This window comes from Argopecten irradians, chromosome 1, assembly GCF_041381155.1.
Source record: "Argopecten irradians isolate NY chromosome 1, Ai_NY, whole genome shotgun sequence".
Lineage (NCBI taxonomy): Eukaryota > Metazoa > Mollusca > Bivalvia > Pectinida > Pectinidae > Argopecten > Argopecten irradians.
The window spans coordinates 66,064,556-66,079,365 of NC_091134.1; the positions used below are offsets into that span (position 1 = coordinate 66,064,556).

The 14,810-nt window shown below is 44.7% G+C and overlaps 1 protein-coding gene across 3 annotated transcripts in view; it reads right to left on the minus strand.

Annotated features, from left to right (window-relative positions):
• LOC138305867 (uncharacterized) overlaps positions 1-14,810 on the minus strand; it is a 42,988-nt gene that overhangs the window by 23,387 nt on the left and 4,791 nt on the right. The gene's annotated exons all lie outside the window — the stretch shown is intronic.

Genomic DNA, 14,810 nt, shown 5'->3' on the forward strand with positions numbered 1-14,810 from the left:
TGAAAGAATCTTTTTCTCACATATAATTACCAAATTTCCTTTAAAATATCTTCCGGTCATTAATTTTACTTCATTTATCAGCTTTTTTATTACCCTGACTACGGACCCATTATATTGCAAAATATGCTGGGGGGTCTCAAGAACGGTCACATAAGACAGGGAGTCGTTACATATGTTTAGGGGTCGCTCAGAAAGTCTCGACTGTACATAATTTTATACTAAAACAATACCATATTCTTATAGAGCATATCTGAAAGTTTGCAGACAAAATAAGATCATTTTGTATCTTATCTGAGTGAATGTAAAATTCTCTGAAAAAAATATTCATGACCTGACCAACTTTTTTCCTGTACCCAACCACATAGTACACATATGCCTACACATCCCCCAAATATATAGTGCAAATATTCAAAAGGAAAGAACAATCAAAGAGAAAGTTGATTTTATGGTATGGATCCTATAGTTTGATCACCTGTCTACAGTTTGGAGGTGTCTGTGATCGGGTATGAGTCCTATAGTTAGATCACCTGTCTACAGTTTGGAGGTGTCTGTGATCAGGTATGAGTCCTGTAGTTAGATCTCCTGTCTACAGTTTGGAGGTGTCTGTGATCAGGTATGAGTCCTATAGTTAGATCACCTGTCTACAGTTTGGGGGTGTCTGTGACCAGGTATGAGTCCTATAGTTAGATCACTGTCTACAGTTTGGAGGTGTCTGTGACCAGGTATGAGTCCTATAGTTAGATCACCTGTCTACAGTTTGGAGGTGTCTGTGACCAGGTATGAGTCCTTAGTTAGATCACCTGTCTACAGTTTGGAGGTGTCTGTGACCAGGTATGAGTCCTATAGTTAGATCACCTGTCTACATTTGGAGGTGTCTGTGATCAGGTAGGCCTATAGTTATCACTGTCTACAGTTTGGAGGTGTGGATCAGTATAGTCCTATAGTTAGATCACCTGTCTACAGTTTGGAGGTGTCTGTGATCAGGTATGAGTCCTATAGTTAGATCACCTGTCTACAGTTTGGAGGTGTCCGTGATCAGGTATGAGTCCTATAGTTAGATCACCTGTCTACAGTTTGGAGGTGTCTGTGACCAGGTATGAGTCCTATAGTTAGATCACCTGTCTACAGTTTGGAGGTGTCTGTGACCAGGTATGAGTCCTATAGTTAGATCACCTGTCTACAGTTTGGAGGTGTCTGTGACCAGGTATGAGTCCTATAGTTAGATCACCTGTCTACAGTTTGGAGGTGTCAGTGACCAGGTATGAGTCCTATAGTTAGATCACCTGTCTACAGTTTGGAGGTGTCTGTGACCAGGTATGAGTCCTATAGTTAGATCACCTGTCTACAGTTTGGAGGTGTCTGTGATCAGGTATGAGTCCTATAGTTAGATCACCTGTCTACAGTTTGGAGGTGTCTGTGACCAGGTATGAGTCCTATAGTTAGATCACCTGTCTACAGTTTGGAGGTGTCAGTGACCAGGTATGAGTCCTATAGTTAGATCACCTGTCTACAGTTTGGAGGTGTCTGTGACCAGGTATGAGTCCTATAGTTAGATCACCTGTCTACAGTTTGGAGGTGTCTGTGACCAGGTATGAGTCCTATAGTTAGATCACCTGTCTACAGTTTGGAGGTGTCTGTGACCAGGTATGAGTCCTATAGTTAGATCACCTGTCTACAGTTTGGAGGTGTCTGTGATCAGGTATGGAGTCCTTATAGTTAGATCACCTGTCTACAGTTGGAGGTGTCATGACCAGGTATGAGTCCTATAGTTAGATCACCTGTCTACAGTTTGGAGGTGTCTGTGATCAGGTATGAGTCCTATAGTTAGATCACCTGTCTACAGTTTGGAGGTGTCTGTGACAGGTATGAGTCCTATAGTTAGATCACCTGTCTACAGTTTGGAGGTGTCTGTGATCAGGTATGAGTCCTATAGTTAGATCACCTGTCTACAGTTTGGAGGTGTCTGTGACAGTATGGTATGTTAGTCCTATAGTTAGATCACCTGTCTACATTTGGAGGTGTCTGTGATCAGTATGAGTCCTATAGTTAGATCACCTGTCTACAGTTTGGAGGTGTCTGTGATCAGGTATGAGTCCTATAGTTAGATCACCTGTCTACAGTTTGGAGGTGTCTGTGACCAGGTATGAGTCCTATAGTTAGATCACCTGTCTACAGTTTGGAGGTGTCTGTGATCAGGTATGAGTCCTATAGTTAGATCACCTGTCTACAGTTTGGAGGTGTCTGTGACCAGGTATGAGTCCTATAGTTAGATCACCTGTCTACAGTTTGGAGGTGTCTGTGATCAGGTATGAGTCCTATAGTTAGATCACCTGTCTACAGTTTGGAGGTGTCTGTGATCAGGTATGAGTCCTATAGTTAGATCACCTGTCTACAGTTTGGAGGTGTCTGTGACCAGGTATGAGTCCTATAGTTAGATCACCTGTCTACAGTTTGGAGGTGTCTGTGACCAGGTATGAGTCCTATAGTTAGATCACCTGTCTACAGTTTGGAGGTGTCTGTGATCAGGTATGAGTCCTATAGTTAGATCACCTGTCTACAGTTTGGAGGTGTCTGTGACCAGGTATGAGTCCTATAGTTAGATCACCTGTCTACAGTTTGGAGGTGTCTGTGATCAGGTATGAGTCCTATAGTTAGATCACCTGTCTACAGTTTGGAGGTGTCTGTGACCAGGTATGAGTCCTATAGTTAGATCACCTGTCTACAGTTTGGAGGTGTCTGTGACCAGGTATGAGTCCTATAGTTAGATCACCTGTCTACAGTTTGGAGGTGTCTGTGACCAGGTATGAGTCCTATAGTTAGATCACCTGTCTACAGTTTGGAGGTGTCTGTGACCAGGTATGAGTCCTATAGTTAGATCACCTGTCTACAGTTTGGAGGTGTCAGTGACCAGGTATGAGTCCTATAGTTAGATCACCTGTCTACAGTTTGGAGGTGTCTGTGACCAGGTATGAGTCCTATAGTTAGATCACCTGTCTACAGTTTGGAGGTGTCTGTGATCAGGTATGAGTCCTATAGTTAGATCACCTGTCTACAGTTTGGAGGTGTCTGTGACCAGGTATGAGTCCTATAGTTAGATCACCTGTCTACAGTTTGGAGGTGTCTGTGACCAGGTATGAGTCCTATAGTTAGATCACCTGTCTACATTTTGGAGGTGTCTGTGATCAGGTATGAGTCCTATAGTTAGATCACCTGTCTACAGTTTGGAGGTGTCTGTGATCAGGTATGAGTCCTATAGTTAGATCACCTGTCTACAGTTTGGAGGTGTCTGTGACCAGGTATGAGTCCTATAGTTAGATCACCTGTCTACAGTTTGGAGGTGTCTGTGATCAGGTATGAGTCCTATAGTTAGATCACCTGTCTACAGTTTGGAGGTGTCTGTGACCAGGTATGAGTCCTATAGTTAGATCACCTGTCTACAGTTTGGAGGTGTCTGTGACCAGGTATGAGTCCTATATAGTTAGATCACCTGTCTACAGTTTGGAGGTGTCTGTGACCAGGTATGAGTCCTATAGTTAGATCACCTGTCTACAGTTTGGAGGTGTTTGTGACCAGGTATGAGTCCTATAGTTAGATCACCTGTCTACAGTTTGGAGGTGTCTGTGACCAGGTATGAGTCCTATAGTTAGATCACCTGTCTACAGTTTGGAGGTGTCTGTGACCAGGTATGAGTCCTATAGTTAGATCACCTGTCTACAGTTTGGAGGTGTCTGTGACCAGGTATGAGTCCTATAGTTAGATCACCTGTCTACAGTTTGGAGGTGTCTGTGACCAGGTATGAGTCCTATAGTTAGATCACCTGTCTACAGTTTGGAGGTGTCTGTGACCAGGTATGAGTCCTATAGTTAGATCACCTGTCTACAGTTTGGAGGTGTCTGTGACCAGGTATGAGTCCTATAGTTAGATCACCTGTCTACAGTTTGGAGGTGTCTGTGACCAGGTATGAGTCCTATAGTTAGATCACCTGTCTACAGTTTGGAGGTGTCTGTGACCAGGTATGAGTCCTATAGTTAGATCACCTGTCTACAGTTTGGAGGTGTCTGTGACCAGGTATGAGTCCTATAGTTAGATCACCTGTCTACAGTTTGGAGGTGTCTGTGACCAGGTATGAGTCCTATAGTTAGATCACCTGTCTACAGTTTGGAGGTGTCTGTGACCAGGTATGAGTCCTATAGTTAGATCACCTGTCTACAGTTTGGAGGTGTCTGTGATCAGGTATGAGTCCTATAGTTAGATCACCTGTCTACAGTTTGGAGGTGTCTGTGACCAGGTATGAGTCCTATAGTTAGATCACCTGTCTACAGTATTGGAGGTGTCTGTGACCAGGTATGAGTCCTATAGTTAGATCACCTGTCTACAGTTTGGAGGTGTCTGTGACCAGGTATGAGTCCTATAGTTAGATCACCTGTCTACAGTTTGGAGGTGTCTGTGACCAGGTATGAGTCCTATAGTTAGATCACCTGTCTACAGTTTGGAGGTGTCTGTGACCAGGTATGAGTCCTATAGTTAGATCACCTGTCTACAGTTTGGAGGTGTCTGTGACCAGGTATGAGTCCTATAGTTAGATCACCTGTCTACAGTTTGGAGGTGTCTGTGACCAGGTATGAGTCCTATAGTTAGATCACCTGTCTACAGTTTGGAGGTGTCTGTGACCAGGTATGAGTCCTATAGTTAGATCACCTGTCTACAGTTTGGAGGTGTCTGTGACCAGGTATGAGTCCTATAGTTAGATCACCTGTCTACAGTTTGGAGGTGTCTGTGACCAGGTATGAGTCCTATAGTTAGATCACCTGTCTACAGTTTGGAGGTGTCTGTGACCAGGTATGAGTCCTATAGTTAGATCACCTGTCTACAGTTTGGAGGTGTCTGTGACCAGGTATGAGTCCTATAGTTAGATCACCTGTCTACAGTTTGGAGGTGTCTGTGACCAGGTATGAGTCCTATAGTTAGATCACCTGTCTACAGTTTGGAGGTGTCTGTGACCAGGTATGAGTCCTATAGTTAGATCACCTGTCTACAGTTTGGAGGTGTCTGTGACCAGGTATGAGTCCTATAGTTAGATCACCTGTCTACAGTTTGGAGGTGTCTGTGACCAGGTATGAGTCCTATAGTTAGATCACCTGTCTACAGTTTGGAGGTGTCTGTGACCAGGTATGAGTCCTATAGTTAGATCACCTGTCTACAGTTTGGAGGTGTCTGTGACCAGGTATGAGTCCTATAGTTAGATCACCTGTCTACAGTTTGGAGGTGTCTGTGACCAGGTATGAGTCCTATAGTTAGATCACCTGTCTACAGTTTGGAGGTGTCTGTGACCAGGTATGAGTCCTATAGTTAGATCACCTGTCTACAGTTTGGAGGTGTCTGTGACCAGGTATGAGTCCTATAGTTAGATCACCTGTCTACAGTTTGGAGGTGTCTGTGACCAGGTATGAGTCCTATAGTTAGATCACCTGTCTACAGTTTGGAGGTGTCTGTGACCAGGTATGAGTCCTATAGTTAGATCACCTGTCTACAGTTTGGAGGTGTCTGTGACCAGGTATGAGTCCTATAGTTAGATCACCTGTCTACAGTTTGGAGGTGTCTGTGACCAGGTATGAGTCCTATAGTTAGATCACCTGTCTACAGTTTGGAGGTGTCTGTGACCAGGTATGAGTCCTATAGTTAGATCACCTGTCTACAGTTTGGAGGTGTCTGTGACCAGGTATGAGTCCTATAGTTAGATCACCTGTCTACAGTTTGGAGGTGTCTGTGACCAGGTATGAGTCCTATAGTTAGATCACCTGTCTACAGTTTGGAGGTGTCTGTGACCAGGTATGAGTCCTATAGTTAGATCACCTGTCTACAGTTTGGAGGTGTCTGTGACCAGGTATGAGTCCTATAGTTAGATCACCTGTCTACAGTTTGGAGGTGTCTGTGACCAGGTATGAGTCCTATAGTTAGATCACCTGTCTACAGTTTGGAGGTGTCTGTGACCAGGTATGAGTCCTATAGTTAGATCACCTGTCTACAGTTTGGAGGTGTCTGTGACCAGGTATGAGTCCTATAGTTAGATCACCTGTCTACAGTTTGGAGGTGTCTGTGACCAGGTATGAGTCCTATAGTTAGATCACCTGTCTACAGTTTGGAGGTGTCTGTGACCAGGTATGAGTCCTATAGTTAGATCACCTGTCTACAGTTTGGAGGTGTCTGTGACCAGGTATGAGTCCTATAGTTAGATCACCTGTCTACAGTTTGGAGGTGTCTGTGACCAGGTATGAGTCCTATAGTTAGATCACCTGTCTACAGTTTGGAGGTGTCTGTGACCAGGTATGAGTCCTATAGTTAGATCACCTGTCTACAGTTTGGAGGTGTCTGTGACCAGGTATGAGTCCTATAGTTAGATCACCTGTCTACAGTTTGGAGGTGTCTGTGACCAGGTATGAGTCCTATAGTTAGATCACCTGTCTACAGTTTGGAGGTGTCTGTGACCAGGTATGAGTCCTATAGTTAGATCACCTGTCTACAGTTTGGAGGTGTCTGTGACCAGGTATGAGTCCTATAGTTAGATCACCTGTCTACAGTTTGGAGGTGTCTGTGACCAGGTATGAGTCCTATAGTTAGATCACCTGTCTACAGTTTGGAGGTGTCTGTGACCAGGTATGAGTCCTATAGTTTAGATCACCTGTCTACAGTTTGGAGGTGTCTGTGACCAGGTATGAGTCCTATAGTTAGATCACCTGTCTACAGTTTGGAGGTGTCTGTGACCAGGTATGAGTCCTATAGTTAGATCACCTGTCTACAGTTTGGAGGTGTCTGTGATCAGGTATGAGTCCTATAGTTAGATCACCTGTCTACAGTTTGGAGGTGTCTGTGACCAGGTATGAGTCCTATAGTTAGATCACCTGTCTACAGTTTGGAGGTGTCTGTGACCAGGTATGAGTCCTATAGTTAGATCACCTGTCTACAGTTTGGAGGTGTCTGTGACCAGGTATGAGTCCTATAGTTAGATCACCTGTCTACAGTTTGGAGGTGTCTGTGACCAGGTATGAGTCCTATAGTTAGATCACCTGTCTACAGTTTGGAGGTGTCTGTGACCAGGTATGAGTCCTATAGTTAGATCACCTGTCTACAGTTTGGAGGTGTCTGTGACCAGGTATGAGTCCTATAGTTAGATCACCTGTCTACAGTTTGGAGGTGTCTGTGACCAGGTATGAGTCCTATAGTTAGATCACCTGTCTACAGTTTGGAGGTGTCTGTGATCAGGTATGAGTCCTATAGTTAGATCACCTGTCTACAGTTTGGAGGTGTCTGTGACCAGGTATGAGTCCTATAGTTAGATCACCTGTCTACAGTTTGGAGGTGTCTGTGACCAGGTATGAGTCCTATAGTTAGATCACCTGTCTACAGTTTGGAGGTGTCTGTGACCAGGTATGAGTCCTATAGTTAGATCACCTGTCTACAGTTTGGAGGTGTCTGTGACCAGTTATGAGTCCTATAGTTAGATCACCTGTCTACAGTTTGGAGGTGTCTGTGACCAGGTATGAGTCCTATAGTAGTTAGATCACCTGTCTACAGTTTGGAGGTGTCTGTGACCAGGTATGAGTCCTATAGTTAGATCACCTGTCTACAGTTTGGAGGTGTCTGTGACCAGGTATGAGTCCTATAGTTAGATCACCTGTCTACAGTTTGGAGGTGTCTGTGACCAGGTATGAGTCCTATAGTTAGATCACCTGTCTACAGTTTGGAGGTGTCTGTGACCAGGTATGAGTCCTATAGTTAGATCACCTGCTACAGTTTGGAGGTGTCTGTGACCAGGTATGAGTCCTATAGTTAGATCACCTGTCTACAGTTTGGAGGTGTCTGTGACCAGGTATGAGTCCTATAGTTAGATCACCTGTCTACAGTTTGGAGGTGTCTGTGACCAGGTATGAGTCCTATAGTTAGACCACCTGTCTACAGTTTGGAGGTGTCTGTGACCAGTTATGAGTCCTATAGTTAGATCACCTGTCTACAGTTTGGAGGTGTCTGTGACCAGGTATGAGTCCTATAGTTAGATCACCTGTCTACAGTTTGGAGGTGTCTGTGATCATGTATGAGTCCTATAGTTAGATCACCTGTCTAAAGTTTGGAGGTGTCTGTGACCAGGTATGAGTCCTATAGTTAGATCACCTGTCTACAGTTTGGAGGTGTCTGTGACCAGGTATGAGTCCTATAGTTAGATCACCTGTCTACAGTTTGGAGGTGTCTGTGACCAGGTATGAGTCCTATAGTTAGATCACCTGTCTACAGTTTGGAGGTGTCTGTGACCAGGTATGAGTCCTATAGTTAGATCACCTGTCTACAGTTTGGAGGTGTCTGTGACCAGGTATGAGTCCTATAGTTAGATCACCTGTCTACAGTTTGGAGGTGTCTGTGACCAGGTATGAGTCCTATAGTTAGATCACCTGTCTACAGTTTGGAGGTGTCTGTGACCAGGTATGAGTCCTATAGTTAGATCACCTGTCTACAGTTTGGAGGTGTCTGTGACCAGGTATGAGTCCTATAGTTAGATCACCTGTCTACAGTTTGGAGGTGTCTGTGACCAGGTATGAGTCCTATAGTTAGATCACCTGTCTACAGTTTGGAGGTGTCTGTGATCAGGTATGAGTCCTATAGTTAGATCACCTGTCTACAGTTTGGAGGTGTCTGTGACCAGGTATGAGTCCTATAGTTAGATCACCTGTCTACAGTTTGGAGGTGTCAGTGACCAGGTATGAGTCCTATAGTTAGATCACCTGTCTACAGTTTGGAGGTGTCTGTGACCAGGTATGAGTCCTATAGTTAGATCACCTGTCTACAGTTTGGAGGTGTCTGTGACCAGGTATGAGTCCTATAGTTAGATCACCTGTCTACAGTTTGGAGGTGTCTGTGACCAGGTATGAGTCCTATAGTTAGATCACCTGTCTACAGTTTGGAGGTGTCTGTGACCAGGTATGAGTCCTATAGTTAGATCACCTGTCTACAGTTTGGAGGTGTCTGTGACCAGGTATGAGTCCTATAGTTAGATCACCTGTCTACAGTTTGGAGGTGTCTGTGATCAGGTATGAGTCCTATAGTTAGATCACCTGTCTACAGTTTGGAGGTGTCTGTGACCAGGTATGAGTCCTATAGTTAGATCACCTGTCTACAGTTTGGAGGTGTCTGTGATCAGGTATGAGTCCTATAGTTAGATCACCTGTCTACAGTTTGGAGGTGTCTGTGACCAGGTATGAGTCCTATAGTTAGATCACCTGTCTACAGTTTGGAGGTGTCAGTGACCAGGTATGAGTCCTATAGTTAGATCACCTGTCTACAGTTTGGAGGTGTCTGTGACCAGGTATGAGTCCTATAGTTAGATCACCTGTCTACAGTTTGGAGGTGTCTGTGACCAGGTATGAGTCCTATAGTTAGATCACCTGTCTACAGTTTGGAGGTGTCTGTGATCAGGTATGAGTCCTATAGTTAGATCACCTGTCTACAGTTTGGAGGTGTCTGTGACCAGGTATGAGTCCTATAGTTAGATCACCTGTCTACAGTTTGGAGGTGTCTGTGACCAGGTATGAGTCCTATAGTTAGATCACCTGTCTACAGTTTGGAGGTGTCTGTGACCAGGTATGAGTCCTATAGTTAGATCACCTGTCTACAGTTTGGAGGTGTCTGTGACCAGGTATGAGTCCTATAGTTAGATCACCTGTCTACAGTTTGGAGGTGTCTGTGACCAGGTATGAGTCCTATAGTTAGATCACCTGTCTACAGTTTGGAGGTGTCTGTGACCAGGTATGAGTCCTATAGTTAGATCACCTGTCTACAGTTTGGAGGTGTCTGTGACCAGGTATGAGTCCTATAGTTAGATCACCTGTCTACAGTTTGGAGGTGTCTGTGATCAGGTATGAGTCCTATAGTTAGATCACCTGTCTACAGTTTGGAGGTGTCTGTGACCAGGTATGAGTCCTATAGTTAGATCACCTGTCTACAGTTTGGAGGTGTCTGTGATCAGGTATGAGTCCTATAGTTAGATCACCTGTCTACAGTTTGGAGGTGTCTGTGACCAGGTATGAGTCCTATAGTTAGATCACCTGTCTACAGTTTGGAGGTGTCTGTGACCAGGTATGAGTCCTATAGTTAGATCACCTGTCTACAGTTTGGAGGTGTCTGTGACCAGGTATGAGTCCTATAGTTAGATCACCTGTCTACAGTTTGGAGGTGTCTGTGATCAGGTGTGTGTCCTATAGTTAGATCACCTGTCTACAGTTTGGAGGTGTCAGTGACCAGGTATGAGTCCTATAGTTAGATCACCTGTCTACAGTTTGGAGGTGTCTGTGACCAGGTATGAGTCCTATAGTTAGATCACCTGTCTACAGTTTGGAGGTGTCTGTGACCAGGTATGAGTCCTATAGTTAGATCACCTGTCTACAGTTTGGAGGTGTCTGTGACCAGGTATGAGTCCTATAGTTAGATCACCTGTCTACAGTTTGGAGGTGTCTGTGACCAGGTATGAGTCCTATAGTTAGATCACCTGTCTACAGTTTGGAGGTGTCTGTGACCAGGTATGAGTCCTATAGTTAGATCACCTGTCTACAGTTTGGAGGTGTCTGTGACCAGGTATGAGTCCTATAGTTAGATCACCTGTCTACAGTTTGGAGGTGTCTGTGACCAGGTATGAGTCCTATAGTTAGATCACCTGTCTACAGTTTGGAGGTGTCTGTGACCAGGTATGAGTCCTATAGTTAGATCACCTGTCTACAGTTTGGAGGTGTCGTGTGTCCAGGTATGAGTCCTATAGTTAGATCACCTGTCTACAGTTTGGATGGTGTGTCTGTGACCAGGTATGAGTCCTATAGTTAGATCACCTGTCTACAGTTTGGAGGTGTCTGTGACCAGGTATGAGTCCTATAGTTAGATCACCTGTCTACAGTTTGGAGGTGTCTGTGACCAGGTATGAGTCCTATAGTTAGATCACCTGTCTACAGTTTGGAGGTGTCTGTGACCAGGTATGAGTCCTATAGTTAGATCACCTGTCTACAGTTTGGAGGTGTCTGTGATCAGGTATGAGTCCTATAGTTAGATCACCTGTCTACAGTTTGGAGGTGTCTGTGATCGGGTATGAGTCCTATAGTTAGATCACCTGTCTACAGTTTGGAGGTGGTCTGTGATCAGGTATGAGTCCTATAGTTAGATCACCTGTCTACAGTTTGGAGGTGTCTGTGACCAGGTATGAGTCCTATAGTTAGATCACCTGTCTACAGTTTGGAGGTGTCTGTGACCAGGTATGAGTCCTATAGTTAGATCACCTGTCTACAGTTTGGAGGTGTCTGTGACCAGGTATGAGTCCTATAGTTAGATCACCTGTCTACAGTTTGGAGGTGTCTGTGACCAGGTATGAGTCCTATAGTTAGATCACCTGTCTACAGTTTGGAGGTGTCTGTGACCAGGTATGAGTCCTATAGTTAGATCACCTGTCTACAGTTTGGAGGTGTCTGTGACCAGGTATGAGTCCTATAGTTAGATCACCTGTCTACAGTTTGGAGGTGTCTGTGATCAGGTATGAGTCCTATAGTTAGATCACCTGTCTACAGTTTGGAGGTGTCTGTGACCAGGTATGAGTCCTATAGTTAGATCACCTGTCTACAGTTTGGAGGTGTCTGTGACCAGGTATGAGTCCTATAGTTAGATCACCTGTCTACAGTTTGGAGGTGTCTGTGACCAGGTATGAGTCCTATAGTTAGATCACCTGTCTACAGTTTGGAGGTGTCTGTGACCAGGTATGAGTCCTATAGTTAGATCACCTGTCTACAGTTTGGAGGTGTCTGTGACCAGGTATGAGTCCTATAGTTAGATCACCTGTCTACAGTTTGGAGGTGTCTGTGACCAGGTATGAGTCCTATAGTTAGATCACCTGTCTACAGTTTGGAGGTGTCTGTGACCAGGTATGAGTCCTATAGTTAGATCACCTGTCTACAGTTTGGAGGTGTCTGTGACCAGGTATGAGTCCTATAGTTAGATCACCTGTCTACAGTTTGGAGGTGTCTGTGACCAGGTATGAGTCCTATAGTTAGATCACCTGTCTACAGTTTGGAGGTGTCTGTGACCAGGTATGAGTCCTATAGTTAGATCACCTGTCTACAGTTTGGAGGTGTCTGTGACCAGGTATGAGTCCTATAGTTAGATCACCTGTCTACAGTTTGGAGGTGTCAGTGACCAGGTATGAGTCCTTTAGTTAGATCACCTGTCTACAGTTTGGAGGTGTCTGTGACCAGGTATGAGTCCTATAGTTAGATCACCTGTCTACAGTTTGGAGGTGTCTGTGACCAGGTATGAGTCCTATAGTTAGATCACCTGTCTACAGTTTGGAGGTGTCTGTGACCAGGTATGAGTCCTATAGTTAGATCACCTGTCTACAGTTTGGAGGTGTCTGTGACCAGGTATGAGTCCTATAGTTAGATCACCTGTCTACAGTTTGGAGGTGTCTGTGACCAGGTATGAGTCCTATAGTTAGATCACCTGTCTACAGTTTGGAGGTGTCTGTGACCAGGTATGAGTCCTATAGTTAGATCACCTGTCTACAGTTTGGAGGTGTCTGTGACCAGGTATGAGTCCTATAGTTAGATCACCTGTCTACAGTTTGGAGGTGTCTGTGACCAGGTATGAGTCCTATAGTTAGATCACCTGTCTACAGTTTGGAGGTGTCTGTGACCAGGTATGAGTCCTATAGTTAGATCACCTGTCTACAGTTTGGAGGTGTCTGTGACCAGGTATGAGTCCTATAGTTAGATCACCTGTCTACAGTTTGGAGGTGTCTGTGACCAGGTATGAGTCCTATAGTTAGATCACCTGTCTACAGTTTGGAGGTGTCTGTGACCAGGTATGAGTCCTATAGTTAGATCACCTGTCTACAGTTTGGAGGTGTCTGTGACCAGGTATGGGTCCTATAGTTAGATCACCTGTCTACAGTTTGGAGGTGTCTGTGATCAGGTATGAGTCCTATAGTTAGATCACCTGTCTACAGTTTGGAGGTGTCTGTGACCAGGTATGAGTCCTATAGTTAGATCACCTGTCTACAGTTTGGAGGTGTCTGTGATCAGGTATGAGTCCTATAGTTAGATCACCTGTCTACAGTTTGGAGGTGTCTGTGACCAGGTATGAGTCCTATAGTTAGATCACCTGTCTACAGTTTGGAGGTGTCTGTGATCAGGTATGAGTCCTATAGTTAGATCACCTGTCTACAGTTTGGAGGTGTCTGTGATCAGGTATGAGTCCTATAGTTAGATCACCTGTCTACAGTTTGGAGGTGTCTGTGACAGGTATGGTCTTAGTAATCACTGTCTACAGTTTGGAGTGTCTGTGACAGGTATGAGTCCTATAGTTAGATCACCTGTCTACAGTTTGGAGGTGTCTGTGACCAGGTATGAGTCCTATAGTTAGATCACCTGTCTACAGTTTGGAGGTGTCTGTGATCAGGTATGAGTCCTATAGTTAGATCACCTGTCTACAGTTTGGAGGTGTCTGTGACCAGGTATGTGTCCTATAGTTAGATCACCTGTCTACAGTTTGGAGGTGTCAGTGACCAGGTATGAGTCCTATAGTTAGATCACCTGTTTACAGTTTGGGGGTGTCTGTGACCAGGTATGAGTCCTATAGTTAGATCACCTGTCTACAGTTTGGGGGTGTCTGTGACCAGGTATGAGTCCTATAGTTAGATCACCTGTCTACAGTTTGGGGGTGTCTGTGACCAGGTATGGGTCCTATAGTTAGACCACCTGTCTACAGTTTGGAGGTGTCTGTGATCAGGTATGAGTCCTATAGTTAGATCACCTGTCTACAGTTTGGAGGTGTCTGTGACCAGGTATGAGTCCTATAGTTAGATCACCTGTCTACAGTTTGGAGGTGTCTGTGACCAGGTATGAGTCCTATAGTTAGATCACCTGTCTACAGTTTGGAGGTGTCTGTGACCAGGTATGAGTCCTATAGTTAGATCACCTGTCTACAGTTTGGAGGTGTCTGTGACCAGGTATGAGTCCTATAGTTAGATCACCTGTCTACAGTTTGGAGGTGTCTGTGACCAGGTATGGGTCCTATAGTTAGATCACCTGTCTACAGTTTGGAGGTGTCTGTGACCAGGTATGAGTCCTATAGTTAGATCACCTGTCTACAGTTTGGAGGTGTCTGTGACCAGGTATGAGTCCTATAGTTAGATCACCTGTCTACAGTTTGGAGGTGTCTGTGATCAGGTATGAGTCCTATAGTTAGATCACCTGTCTACAGTTTGGAGGTGTCTGTGATCAGGTATGAGTCCTATAGTTAGATCACCTGTCTACAGTTTGGAGGTGTCTGTGACCAGGTATGAGTCCTATAGTTAGATCACCTGTCTACAGTTTGGAGGTGTCTGTGATCAGGTATGAGTCCTATAGTTAGATCACCTGTCTACAGTTTTGGAGGTGTCTGTGATCAGGTATGAGTCCTATAGTTAGATCACCTGTCTACAGTTTGGAGGTGTCTGTGACCAGGTATGAGTCCTATAGTTAGATCACCTGTCTACAGTTTGGAGGTGTCTGTGATCATGTATGAGTCTTATAGTTAGATCACCTGTCTACAGTTTGGAGGTGTCTGTGACCAGGTATGAGTCCTATAGTTAGATCACCTGTCTACAGTTTGGAGGTGTCTGTGATCAGGTATGAGTCCTATAGTTAGATCACCTGTCTACAGTTTGGAGGTGTCTGTGATCAGGTATGAGTCCTTTAGTTAGATCACCTGTCTACAGTTTGGAGGTGTCTGTGACCAGGTATGAGTCCTATAGT